Raw genomic sequence first — 14,236 nt, forward strand, 5'->3', positions numbered from 1 at the left:
GTTCTTGGAGAAGATTTTCTGAATATGAAATGACTTTCAAGGTGGGAACAGGTGAAGTCATTTCAGCTGAAGCAGTGGGAGATGTGAAGTTATTTTTTAGAGATTCTTTTATCGTGCTTAAGAATGTGTTCTTTGTACCAAAGATGAAAAGAAATCTGATCTCCATTTCCTGTCTATTAGAGAATATGTACAGTGTATCTTTTGAATGTAATGAAGTGTTTGTTTATTCAAGAGGTGTTCATATTTGTTCTACTAAACTTGAAAGTAACTTATACATATTGCAACCAATTGAAGCAAAAGCCATTTTAAATATAGAGATGTTTAAAACGGCTGAGACTTATAATAAACAGCGGAAAATTTCTCCTAACGCTTATCTTTGGCACCTCAGGCTTGGTCACATTAATCTCAATAGGATTGAGAGATTGGTAAAAAACGGTCATCTAAGTCAGTTAGAAGATAGTTCCTACCTCTATGTGAATCATGTCTTGAGGAACAAATGACGAAAAGATCTTTTTCTGACAAAGGTCTTCATGCCAAAGAACCTCTTGAACTTATACATTCAGACCTTTGTGATTCAATGAATGTTAAAGCTTGAGGAGGATATTAGTACTTCGTCAGTTTTATTGACGATTATTCTCAATATGGCTATATTTACTTAATCAGTCACAAGTCTGAAATTCTTGAAAAGTTCAAAGAATTTAAGGTTTAGACTAAAAATCAGTTAAGTAAAAGAATTAAAACACTTCGATCTGATCGAGGTGGTGAATATATGGATTTGCAAATTCTAGAACTATCTAGTAGATCATGGAATTCAATCCCAACTCACAGCACCTGGAACACCACAACGAAACAGTGTTGCAGAAAGAAGAAATCGAACCTTGTTGGACATGGTTCAGTTTATGATGAGTTATGCTCAATTACCTCAATCCTTTTGAGGGTATGCAGTACAAATTGCAGTTTATATTCTGAACATTGTTCCATCCAAAAGTGTTTTAGAAAATGTTGGGGCTTGTGCCCTAAAGTCTCGTATCCTGTAGTTTGTAAACAACTCTGTAAGAACACTTGTGATGTATAATATATATGATATTTACTTCACTTCTTGACTTTGCACATTTAGATGTTTTTTATTTTACCACAAACCAATAAACTTAATATCCCTGGTTGTCTTTATGTAACTTAAGCATGTATGTAGTGACATACAACTGGATCATGTCTTAAGTGACAACCAAAATAGTCTGTAGTATATGGATATAGGAAGGAAACCTTATCTTGGTAACACTACGGACGCGGCCCGCTTTGTGGAATTGTTACAAATGTTATGACTTATCACAGATGGTCTGATCTTGTTCATTCGTGTAGTGGACATGCGAGCGAGGGCGTCCTATACAAAGAGTTTGTATAAGACCTGACCTCAAAGTGTTAATGTCTTGTCATATAACTCCGTTCATGACTGAGATTTCACTTCACTAAGATGACCATAAGTAATATGACCTCAATCCGAGTGAGTTAGGAACTCCTACCTTTGAGGGTGGTCCTTTGATTTACAAGGGTGCGAGTGGCTAGAGCGCTAACTCAAACCTACTATTTTGGAGATTTGTCTGATTTGAGAGTTGGGAACTCAGCTTCACAAGATGAAGTTCACTCCTTCCCCAAAACAGGGGTAAGTAGATAGATTGCTCTCTTAAGGGCTGATCCCGGGGCTTGAACGATGTGGCACCACACACCTTCTCATGGCTCGTGAGGTGTTCACACATAGTAGGACTATGTTGTATTGTTCATTAGAGGGATCAGTGGTATTTAAGAAAGAAGATGTAATTACAGTGGCAAAATGGTAAATTGGCCTGTTGTAATTACTAGCATCTGTGAAGGGTCATCGTACTGATGATTTGTTATATCCAATGGACATAGAAATATATCTATGGCAAGAAGAGTTCAATTGTCGGTCTTTAGTGGAATCTCTGGCAGTTAACAGATGGTGGATATCATGACTAAAGAGTTTAGTCAGCTATTCACGTACCGTTGGAGCTTCGAGCCTTGGGTTCACAAGGTCCCTTTGGTAGCTTGGATACAAGTTGAGGTCAAGTTTTGGGTCAGTTTGAAATGTTCAAATTGACAAGAGGGAATTCGATTATTTATGATATAATTGAACTAGTTAATTATATATGATATAATTAATTTTGTGTATGAGATACATTAATTTGGAGGAAATTGGATATAAATATGATTTATATCTAATGGAGGAAAAATACTATATTAATATATGATATTAATTTATGTGTTATGAATATGATAAGATCACATTCATTGGACGGTTAAAAGGGAAATGGGACAGCGTCTCTTCTATTTTAATAACGGATAAGTATGTTGAAAGATCACTTTGAGATGCATAAATAGCTCACGATCTGTTAAGCATGAGATGCGCGGACATTGTCTTAAAGAGTGTGTCATCGCTTTGAAAATCAGTGCCTGCACAATCACTTACCTATACGATATTGTTAAGCAATCGCTTATCGATTATACCTTCGTGCACTATTTACTAAATGATCGTACGTTTTCCTAAGCAATCATATAGCTCCCGATATTTACTAAACGATCATATAGACGATCACTTAGTTTTTCCTACATGATCGTTTAGACGATCGCTTACCCTTTTTCTTACATGATCGTTTAGACGATCGCTTCCTTTTTCCTATACGATCGTATACTTCACCTAAACGATAAAGTATCTTGTCCATGTGATAAATGAGCTCACCTCCCACTTGCTTGATCGTTATGTACGATCTCTCTTCCTCCTCCCCTCTACCAAATCCGAATAAAGCCCACACTTTGGATTCTCACTCCAAGAATACTGAGGGCTCTAAGTGGTAGTGTCATCTCCATTTCCTTCTGTTCGAGTTGTAATTGTTCGCGGTAGACGGTTGGGTTTTAGACTCGCTGTGAAAAAGAAGTCTTTAACTAGTATGATCTTTTGATCTCTTTAGAATTATGAATGCATATTAGTATGTTTGAATGTATATGTGGTATTCTGTCATAATGAATTGGAAAGATCCACTTCCGCTCGTAGGTACTCTTGAATAAGAGTTCCTTCAGAAACACCATATGAATTGTGGAAAGGACACAAAGCGAGTTTACATCATTTTCGTATCTGGGGTTGTCCAGCACACATGTTGGTACAGAATCCTAAGAAATTGGAAACACGTTCGAAATTATGTCTATTTGTAGGATACCCCATAGAAACAAAAGGAGGATACTTTTATGATCCACAAGAAGATAAAGTATTTGTATCGACAAATGCAACGTTCTTGGAAGAGGATCATATTAAAAATCATTTACCTCGAAGTAAAATAATATTGCAAGAACTGTCTAAAGATACTATAGAAAGATCAACAAGAGTTGTTGATCAAGCTGGTCCATCAACAACGGTTGTTGTCCTGTCATGTCCATCCCAAGAGTTGGGGATGCCTCATTGTAGTGGGAGGGTTATTCAACAACCTGAATGCTACATGGATTTAACATAAATACAAAACATCATACAAGATGATGGTTTAAAGGATCCATTAACCTTTAAGAAGGCAATGGAAGATGTCGACAGGGAACAATGGATAAAAGTCATGGACGATGAAATGGAGTCTATGTACTTCAAATCTGTCTGAGAACTTGTAGACCAACCATATGGTGTTACACCTATAGGTTGTAAATGGATCTATAAGAGAAAACGAGACCAAACTGGGAAGGTACAGACTTATAAAGCCAAACTCGTGGCAAAGGGTTTTACCCAAAGAGAAGGAGTTGATTATGAAGAAACTTTTTCTCTTGTTGCCATGATCAAATCAATACTTCTTACCATTGCCATATATTATGACTATGAAATATGGCAAATGGATGTCAAGATGGCTTTTTTGAATGGCTATCTTGATGAAAATATTTTTATGTCTCAACCAGAAGGGTTCATCGAAAAAGGACAGGAATAGAAAATCTGTAAGCTTAATCGATCCATTTATGGATTGAAACAAGCATCAAGATCCTGGAATATAAGATTTGACACTGCGATCAAATCTTATGGCTTTGAACAGAACGTTGAAGAACCTTGTGTATACAAGAAGATAGTCAACAAAATTGTAGCATTCTTAGTTCTATATGTTGATGATATCTTGCTCATTGGGAATGAGACAAGTTTTCTTGCTGACATAAAGAGATGGTTAGCAACATAGTTTCAAATGAAATATTTGGGTGATGCTCAGTATGTTCTAGAAATAGAGATCTTTCGGAACCGAAAGAATAGAACATTGGCACTATCTCGGGCATCTTATATTGACAAGATGTTGTCAAGATATAATATGCAAAATTCCAAGAAATGTTTATTACCTTTCAGGCATGGGATTTATTTGTCCAAGGAACAATGTCATAAGACACCTCAAGAAGTTGAAGATGAACAGAATTCCATATGCATTTGCAGTTGGGAGTTTGATGTACGCTATGTTATGTACATGTCCTGACATATGTTTTGCAGTTGGAATCGTCAGCAGGTTCCAATCCAATCCTGGACACGGTCATTGGACCACTGTAAAAAATATCCTCAAGTATCTAAGAAAAACGAGGGACTATATGCTTGTGTATGGACCTAAGGATTTGATCTTTATAGGATACACTGATTTTGATTTTCAGACTGACGTAGATTCTAAAAAATCTACCTCAGGATCAGTTTTCACTCTTAATGAAGGAGCTATAGTTTAGAGAAGCATCAAGCAAAGTTGTATCGCTGGCTCCACCATGGAAGCGGAATACGTGGCTGCATGCGAAGCTGCTAAAGAAGTAGTATGGCTACGCAAATTTTTGGTTGATCTGGAAGTCGTTCCAAATATGCACCTGCCTATCACATTGTATTATGACAATAGTGGTGCAGTTGCCAACTCAAAGGAACCCAGGAGTCACAAACGTGGAAAACACATTGAAAGAAAGTACCATCTCATCCGGAAGATCATACATAGAGAAGATGTGATCGTCACAAAGATAGCCTCTGAAGAAAACCTTGCTGATCCATTCATAAAGGCCCTCTCGGCTAAAGTTTTCGAGGGCCACCTAGTTGGACTAGGACTCCGAGTAGTGTAATCTAGGGTAAGTGGGAGAATGTCTATGGTATTATAGATGCCCTAGTTTATTGTATTTTTCCCATTATGTTTCTCAACATTATATTGTATATATTTGTTCTCACTGAAGTTTTAGTCCACGTGGGAGATTGTTGGGAATGTCCTAGAACTCGCAGTTCGTGTTAAACATTCTATTTATCAATAATAATGACTTGTTGATTTTGCATCTTATTATGGAAATCCAATAAACGTATCCTTGGCTATAGTCTGAATACTATAATTTTATGTAGTGACATAAACAGGATCAAGTTGACAGTATATAGACTAAATGGTCTAATGAGTATATGGATGAAATTGGGTATCTCATCCTGGTAACACTATTGGATGCTGCCCACTCTGTAGTTGTTACAAGAAGTTGTAAAGTGCTACAAACGATATGATCCACAAATCGTTCATGTTGAGACATTTGAGTGGGAGCATCCTATGCAATGAGTTTGCATATAAACTGGACCACGAAAATGATCACTTTTCTTTATAACGACTGTTTACTATTAAAACTGACTATTTCATTTATCATATAACCTAGGTTAACTCGATCTTAATCCTGAGCTAGCTATGAATTCCTGTTTGTTTGGGATTATCCTTTGATCTGCAAACTGTGAGAGTAGTCCAACAGCACTGCTCAATAAGCTTCCATTTTGGGGATAAGATCGGATGAATAGTTAGGGACATAGCCTTACAAAATGGAATTCACTCCTACCCTATTTTGGGTTAGTAGATAGGTTGTTCTCTTAAGTACTGATTTCAAGTCTTGAATAATCGGGGCTCTCATGATAGAGAAAGGATTTGATTCATAGAGATTATGAATCAGAATTGTTCATTAGAGGGTCAGTAGGAACTTAAGGAACAAGATGTATTCACATGGGTAAAATGGTAATTTTGACCTAGCTGTGATTACGAACAACCTGTGAAGGGTCGACTTACTGATCATGGTTATTAAGTGGACATAATATATCTACAGTGAGGAGTTCAACTATGGACTATAGTAGAATGTCCCATTAGTTAACGAATGGAGGTTAGATTGGACTAATAAGTTTAGCCAATTAATCTCGAATCGTTGGAGCCCATGATCTATAGATCCGTGAGGTCCCCCCACTAGCTCGTAAATAGTTAAGCTTTAGAGTAGCTTGAGAAACTAATTTGAAACGTTCAAATTAAACGGAATAGGAGAATATATATTTAAATATGATTTAAATATATGAAAATGATTATTGTGCAAAAATTAATTTAATATTTGATATTAAATTAATTTTAGAAAAAAAATCAATTTTATAAATCAAAATGATTTTGCAATCAAATTTTGATTTTTCAAAGAAAATTGAGAAAATCGATTTTTCATGTTCAAAATGGAAAATGCTAATTTTCCATTATCATTTTCTTCATGCTCACACAAAGCCCATTTTCTTCTCTTCATTAATACTTCAAGCATGAGCTGCAAGCCATGCAATTCACTTTTTTGCATGTTCATCTACAATTAATAAGGAAGTTTTGGAGTGATTTGAAGGGATGCTAATACAGAAATTTTGAGAGAAAATTTCAATGAGAAGAAAATGTTCTTCAAAGTGAGCTATTGTGAGTTCTTCACTGTTCTTCATCGATTCAAGTTGTTCTTGAGCTCCACAACTCAGTCTAAAGCTCCAAGAGGATAGTGGAGAAGATCTTGAGGTGGTTCACGGTAATCTTTGGTGAAGACTGCTACTGTACAATCAAGTTCTTGGAGAGTTCTTTAAAAGTATGATCTTAAAACCCTCTTTTTAGAAGAACACGTTTTAGTTTCTGTCAAAATTAGTGAATTTGAATGCTTATGGATTCTTGATACTTCCACTGTATGTTATCTAACTCTAACACATGCCTCATTCAACATACAATTATGTAGAATTAATAATCCTGCCATTATTTTGTATATGTTTGAAAATTAAAATTAGGATGGAAATGCACGCTCTGAAACCAATAGAAAGGGTATGTGAGTACCCATTGTGGAAAAGATCGTATTTTACATAACGCTCAAAGAATATATGTAACGAAAATAGAATACACATGATCAATTAAGAATACATATATATAGAAAGAGAAATTAAGAAGAAGAAAAGATTCGAAAAATGTACCCTTGAAGACTAGTCTCTTCACGATTTCCTCTCCAAAAACTTCGAACACAAACAATAAAAAATACAACAACAAGTATTCAAAACCAATATACACCACCACATGGAAACCTTGGTATTCTCGGGGTAGAGAACCATAAAGAGTTTGTGAGCTTCTTTAAATAATTTGGAGAGAGAATGGTTTTGTATTGAGAGAAAAAACACTTTTCCAAAACCTTCAATAACTTCAATATTTTCAACATTTTACAACTCCAACACATTTTGGAGTATTTATAATATTGCAAATGGAACATGAAAGAACCTTTCTTTTCATGAGAGAATTTATTGAAGAAGATGAAAGGCCTATAAGTATTTGAAAAAAATGAAAGGTTTATGTAATTAAACATATATATAATTAAAAAAAAACTAATTTCATTTAATTAATATATACTTTAATTAACAATCTATTTTATGTAACTAAAAAACATACATGCAATTATATAAAACTAATTATATATATATATATAAACAAATTCTCTCAAATATTTAATATGAATCAAATCCATATTAAGGTTGCTTTTTTTTCTCTCTCTCAAATTATATCTCATACAATTTTATATAAATAATTCTCTTTATTAATTTGAACAACTCAAATTAATCTAAATTAATTGGATTCTCATCTTATCCTAATTGAGTTAACAAGGAGACCTTATGGATCTATAATTTGAAGCTGCAATGTTACTCGATTAATTAATCAAATTTTTTGATTAAGTTAATTAATCAACTTCTATTAACTTTGAGTCACTCCACTAAAGATTGATAGCTGCACTCTTCGCATTACAAATATATTTCTGTGTCCATTAGATATAACCAATCAATGGTACATTGACTCTTCATAAATTGTCTGTAAATATAGCTTGTCCAAAATTACCATTTTACCCCTATAGTTACATCTAACTCCTTAAGTACCACTGATCCCTCTAATGAACTATAAGTCATAGTCTAACTAAGACTAAATCCCTCTCGGGCCATGAGAGGGTGTGGCGCCACATTGTTCAAGTCCCACAATCATCTTTTAAGGGAGGAATTTATCCACAGTCTCTAACTATAAATAATAGATGAATTCCTTCTTATGTAGTTGTGTTCCCAACTTCCTAATCAAACAAATCCCCAAAATAGTAGGCATATTGAGTTGGCGAAATTAGCCACTCTCACCCATGCAAATAAAATGACCGCCTTTATAGATACGAGTTCACAACTCACTAAGAATTCAGGTCAAGTCACTTGTGGTCATCCTGATGAAATGCAAGTCTCATCTATCAACAATTTTATATAGAGAGACTATATATTTCATGGTCCGGTCTTATACAAACTTTTTACATAAAACACCTCTACTCACATGTCTACACATGAATGATCAGGATCAAATCATTTGTAGAACTTTACAATAATTGTAATAACTTCAAAGCAGGTCATATTCGTAGTGTCACCAGGATATGGTACCCAGCCTTATTCATTTACTACAAATCGTTTAGGTTATCACTTAAACATGATCCGCATGTATGTCTCTACACACATATTTAAGTTTTAGAAAATAACCTTGGATCTTAGTTTATTGGTTTTTATGGATAAATGCAAATAAATGATAAATAAAAGACTTCTTTATTTTATCATATAATAAATTATTTGTACAATATAATTACAACTACAACAACTGCGAGATTTAGGGCATCAACCCCAACAATATATAGAAGAAGAATATAGTGCTTTGCTAAAAAAAATAAAACATGGATTTTTGTTTCAAAACCTCTTGACAAGAAAATTGTTGATTGTTAATGGGTATTTAAGATAAAAAGGAATTATGATAGTATCATTTATAACAAAGCTAGTTGGTGACCAAGGGCTTTCATCAAACACATGATATTGCTTTTTTCTTTTTCTTTTTTTTTTTTTTTAAAAAAAAAAACCTTTAGTCATGTTGTTAAGCCTATTACAATCAAAACTTTATTAATTTTTGCTCTCATAAAAAGGTGGACAATAAGATAAGTTAATGCTAATTACGCCTTTTTACCTGGCGTCTTAATTAAATTTGTTTTTATGAAGAAATCTGCATAATTTCTTGTTTCAGGTTCTATATCGCTTAGCAAATGTTAGTTGGGCATATGATCCATATGATAGAAAAACTACATTTGAGTTTTGTGGAGGAAATTTTATAATTTGGATATCTGAGAAGCAATTTATCATCCCCCAATCGAGTACAGAGGTTGAATATCAACGTCTTGTTTTAGTTGCAGTTGAGATGGTATGGATTTGATCCCTATTTAATGATTTACATATATCTTTAAGCAAACCTCCTATCTCGTGGTGTGACAATTTGAGTACAATGCATCTTAATGCTAATTTAATTCTGCACTCCAAAACTAAACATGTCGAACTTAATATCTACTTTGTGAGATATTGGTCCTAAACAAAAAGATTTATGTTCAACATCTCCTTCCAATTGAACAAATTGCATATGTGCCTACTAAATTATTGTCACCTTCAGAATTCAACAAAATCTAATGGACTCAACCACCCAAAATCCCATCAATTTGAAATTTGAATATACATTATTGTGAAACAAATAATTAAAAAAAATATTTAAATCAAATAGCATATTAAAACTAACTTTAGTTATAAAAAATAATATCATACCAATGAAAATAACTTATAGCTAAAAAAATCTGAATAAACATAATTAAAAATTAATCGATGAAAACTAGAAAAGTAATTAAAAATTACGTTGTTACTTTTCATTAATAAATTAGTTCATCATAAAAAATTATAATTAATAACTCAAAATTTAGACATGAAATAAATAAATATATCGGATTAAAAAAAACTATCAAATGAAGTCAGATGAGTCTCACAAATACCTTCTTCTCATGAATAGTCAAAATTTCATCATATGTTATCACACGTACTAAAAGAAACTGAAATCTTGGTTGATATGTAACATGCAAATATCTTATAATATCTAGAATCTTTTCATATTTTGTTACACCTCTTATATTAAAAATAACTTAAACTCCACACGTACCTTGTAATACCTAAATTATTCATCATATATATATTGTAAGTAAATTATGCATCAGACCCACACATAGCTTGGGGCTAAATCATTCAAACCATGCAAAAAGCAAAATACTATGTAATAAAAAGTAATCTCACAAATACTCTATATTAAAAACCTAAAGTCCAGGTCAAAATCTAAACAACTTATTCTCGACTTCCCAGGGTGCATACTATACACACTAGATTCACTACCACCAAATTCACCATTTCTCCTTCACAACCTCTCATGTTGTCTACCCTACTACAACTCTTTCATAGAAATACTAATTCTTTTCAAGTTTTCAATTCATCTTTCATTCCAATCATCATCGATTTAGAAACCTCTCAAATTAGTATTCAAAAACACCTCGAACTAATCTATATAAACTCTAGTAAAAAAAAATACAATACATACCTACTTAAGTTTGAATTCATTTTGAGAATGTCAATTCAATGATCAAATGATCAAGCAATGCCATTTTCATAAACAATGGTAGAATAAATCTTAAAATGTTACATATATAGAGAAGATAAAATCGATCATTTGTCAATGTCACATGGATGAAGGTAGAAGATATTGTTTTTTTCTTAAAAAAAGCAACATGAATGATTTGTATTTAAACCATCCTTAGTATATAAGAACATACGCAAAAATAATAACCAAACCCCAACAAAATTACTTAACAAATTTTAAAAACTACCAAAAAAAACAAAATTTGTGAGAGATATTCACTCTTCAGAATGCTCATTTGACCTAAAGCAGATTTTCACCTCATACGGCTCCTTGAGGGCTTTAAATACAATATTTTTGTTACCCAACCAACCATCAGGAGAGTTTCCCTTACTTGATCGAACAACTCAAACTTCAGTTATTTCAACTATATCAAATCAGTCGACCTGGTCTCTGAATATATTCTAACTATCAACAAATTCCTAGAATTAAGTATAGGATGTACCACTCCACACAATGTAATGGCCATAAATGAGAAAATTAAAAAATTGGTAATTTATTGAAATGTAATTCTTCTTTTCCCCATTCTATACAATTTTACAAAGTTTTTTAGTGTTTATTCTCTTCTCCTCTTCTAGAATATTTCGAAATTACCCTGTGTGTGTGTCTAGGGGTAGCAAGAATTCTTTCTAGCCTTATATACAAATGGGTTTTTCTTGCATTCTTCTTTGTGCTCTTCTTCTTTACTCTCCAAAATGTGGTTCATAATTCATATTGGTACTTTGAATAATTGAACCTACCCAAAATTATGGAGTATTTATATAATTTAGTCATTTAAGAAAACAATAATAAGTTTTTATTTAAGGTGTAATTTTAAAATTAATGTCTACTAAGTTTATTCTACGCTAAATTTTATGTTATGTTAGAGAGAGTGAGATCAAGGAATGTAATAGAGTATACAATTCAATTTTTATTCCATAGAAAAAAATCATGTTAAAGCATTAATTATTAAATTCGATCTTTTTAGATAGTAAATACTAAATTAAAGTTAAAATATATTTCTAAATTGATATTTATTTGGTGTTAAACTTTCGAATATTTTAAATTTTATGAACATACTATATACAAATTTGAAGATTTAAAGTTTCATTAGATATAAAACTCATTTAATTTAAATCTTATAGGGTAATTACTTTCTAAAAAAAATTAATTTTTCAAAGACTTTTAAACATATTAGTTTTTCCTTTTTTTATTAGAAAAATCCCAAATATTAGGACTATACTGAAAAAATGAAACGACCCACACTTTCTCAACTTTTTCACCTTTGGAAAAAATAATATCAGAAGATTTTTTTTTTTTTTTTTTGTCTGATTTTTAAGGTGACAAGTGAAATTAATTTTGTTGTCTGGTCGAGGACATGCCAACTACCTAGTTTAATGCTTTTGTTTTTAAATAATGTGTTTTTTTTTAAAAAAAAAAAGGAAAGAAAAGATAAAATAAATCCCACAAAGTTAAATGTTCAAATAGCTTATAAATTTTTAGAGAAAACAAATCAATTCATACCCAAGTTATAAGGAATAAGGATTGTTAATTGTTGTATCACTTTTAACTATAATTCTATTTGAACATCTTAATATTAAAGAAAAAATGTTTTTTTTCTTTAATATTAATAATAAATTGAATCTGACGTTGAGCTGGGTCATGGTATTGGGTCAAGGAAAAGGCACAGTTGGGTTGAGACGACTGCCACTGTCATGATGTCACGGGTAATATCATCCATTGCATATTTGAAATCGGGTTAGGGCTTCAGCAAAGCAATCAGGCTGTTGAGTCATCCCCAACTATATATCATTACTTCCCTTAAATTTCTTTGTCGCATTATTATGTTAGCATCGGGAGTTTGGGCTTTGAAAAAAGAGTCAAGTTGGGATCTCATCTTGAGCCTAACATCATTGGAAAGGCTGAAAGTGCCCTCTGACATAAGCAAAAGGTTAGAATTCATAAGATCGTGGGGGTGGAGCATAAAACATAAAAGGGCTTGGGAGAAAGTCATTCGTACAAAAAAAACTCAATATTTTATGTCCTTAAATTTTGTAATTAATTATCAATATTTGATATTATTTTGTATTATTTTTTCATTTCTTTTAAAAATTTTGTTCTCGCATAAACATTTACACATATATTTTACAATATTCATCTAAATGTTACCTTTCTTTATATAAATGATGAATAACAATGGTCAATTATAGTTTAATTGAGCAAAAATAAAAATTTCATTAACTAATTATAACAATTTTAATTAATCTCTATAAGATTTTCCAAAATTTTCATCGATATTGTTGATATGTTCATAAAATCAGAATATCGATATTTTGAATCTCGCATCTACCATTTATTTCATTTAAACTAAAATTACTTATTGTTTTTTTAAAAGAAAAAAATTACTCATTTGATCCCTGAGATTTAGATTTCGTTGTATTTAGGTCCATTCGTTAGGTTTTCAATTTCTAATAGAAAGTTGATGAGCACCTATTTTTTAGTTAAAAATAATCTTTCAATAATTAATTTTTTAAAAAATAAAAAATATTTCAATATTTTTATAGAACTAGTAATCAAACGCGTGGATCATATTGTAGTTTTAAATTAAATTATAATGTTTATATATTATTTTTTTAAAAAAAAGATGAAATTGTTAGTTTTTAATCTAAAATTTATTTGTATAAACCTTCTATAAATTGATTTTGTAGAGAAACGTTTCAGTGAATTTAGATGAGTGATTTTCTTTTTAGTATAAACAACTCTTAAATTATTGATTATATATTAAATACCAAAACAGAATCTAAAAAAACTAATTTAAAACATAATTTTTATTTTTATATTATATTATGATTATTTATATTTTTTAAGAAAGAAGAAAAAAATGTTATATCTTTTCAAGATATTGTTGTCCAAAACTTACAAATCATAAACCGAAAGTTGAAATACAAATATTGAAAGAGACTTTAAGCAAGAAATAAATAAAATTTCAAATATAAAAAGTATTAAATATTTACTATTTTACATAAATAATTATAAAATTTTAGATTTTTAATACTAAATAATAATAAAATAATCAAAACAATCTATATATATTTATATATTTATATATAGATTAAAAAAAATAAGAGGAGGAGTTGCCTTACAATAAATTTTCAACATTAATTTAAAAAATTTGTGAAAAAAAAAGTTATTAAAGTAGATTCTATTTTGAACTAAAAATAAATCAGTATGTGGTTAAAATGAAAACTGATATTTTTTCAAAATTAAAAAATAACATATAATTAAAAAAAAATAGAATTTAATAATAAATATATGACGTGATGATTAAAACTGAATCTAGATCAAATTAGGAGAATCAAATTTAAGGGGATTTTTTTATTTTGATTTTTATAATTTTATTATCTTCATAATTTCAATCTTTAATT

Source organism: Benincasa hispida, unplaced genomic scaffold, assembly GCF_027475165.1.
Source record: "Benincasa hispida cultivar pf3 unplaced genomic scaffold, pf3_genome.v1.1 HicScf934, whole genome shotgun sequence".
NCBI classification, from domain to species: Eukaryota; Viridiplantae; Streptophyta; class Magnoliopsida; order Cucurbitales; family Cucurbitaceae; genus Benincasa; species Benincasa hispida.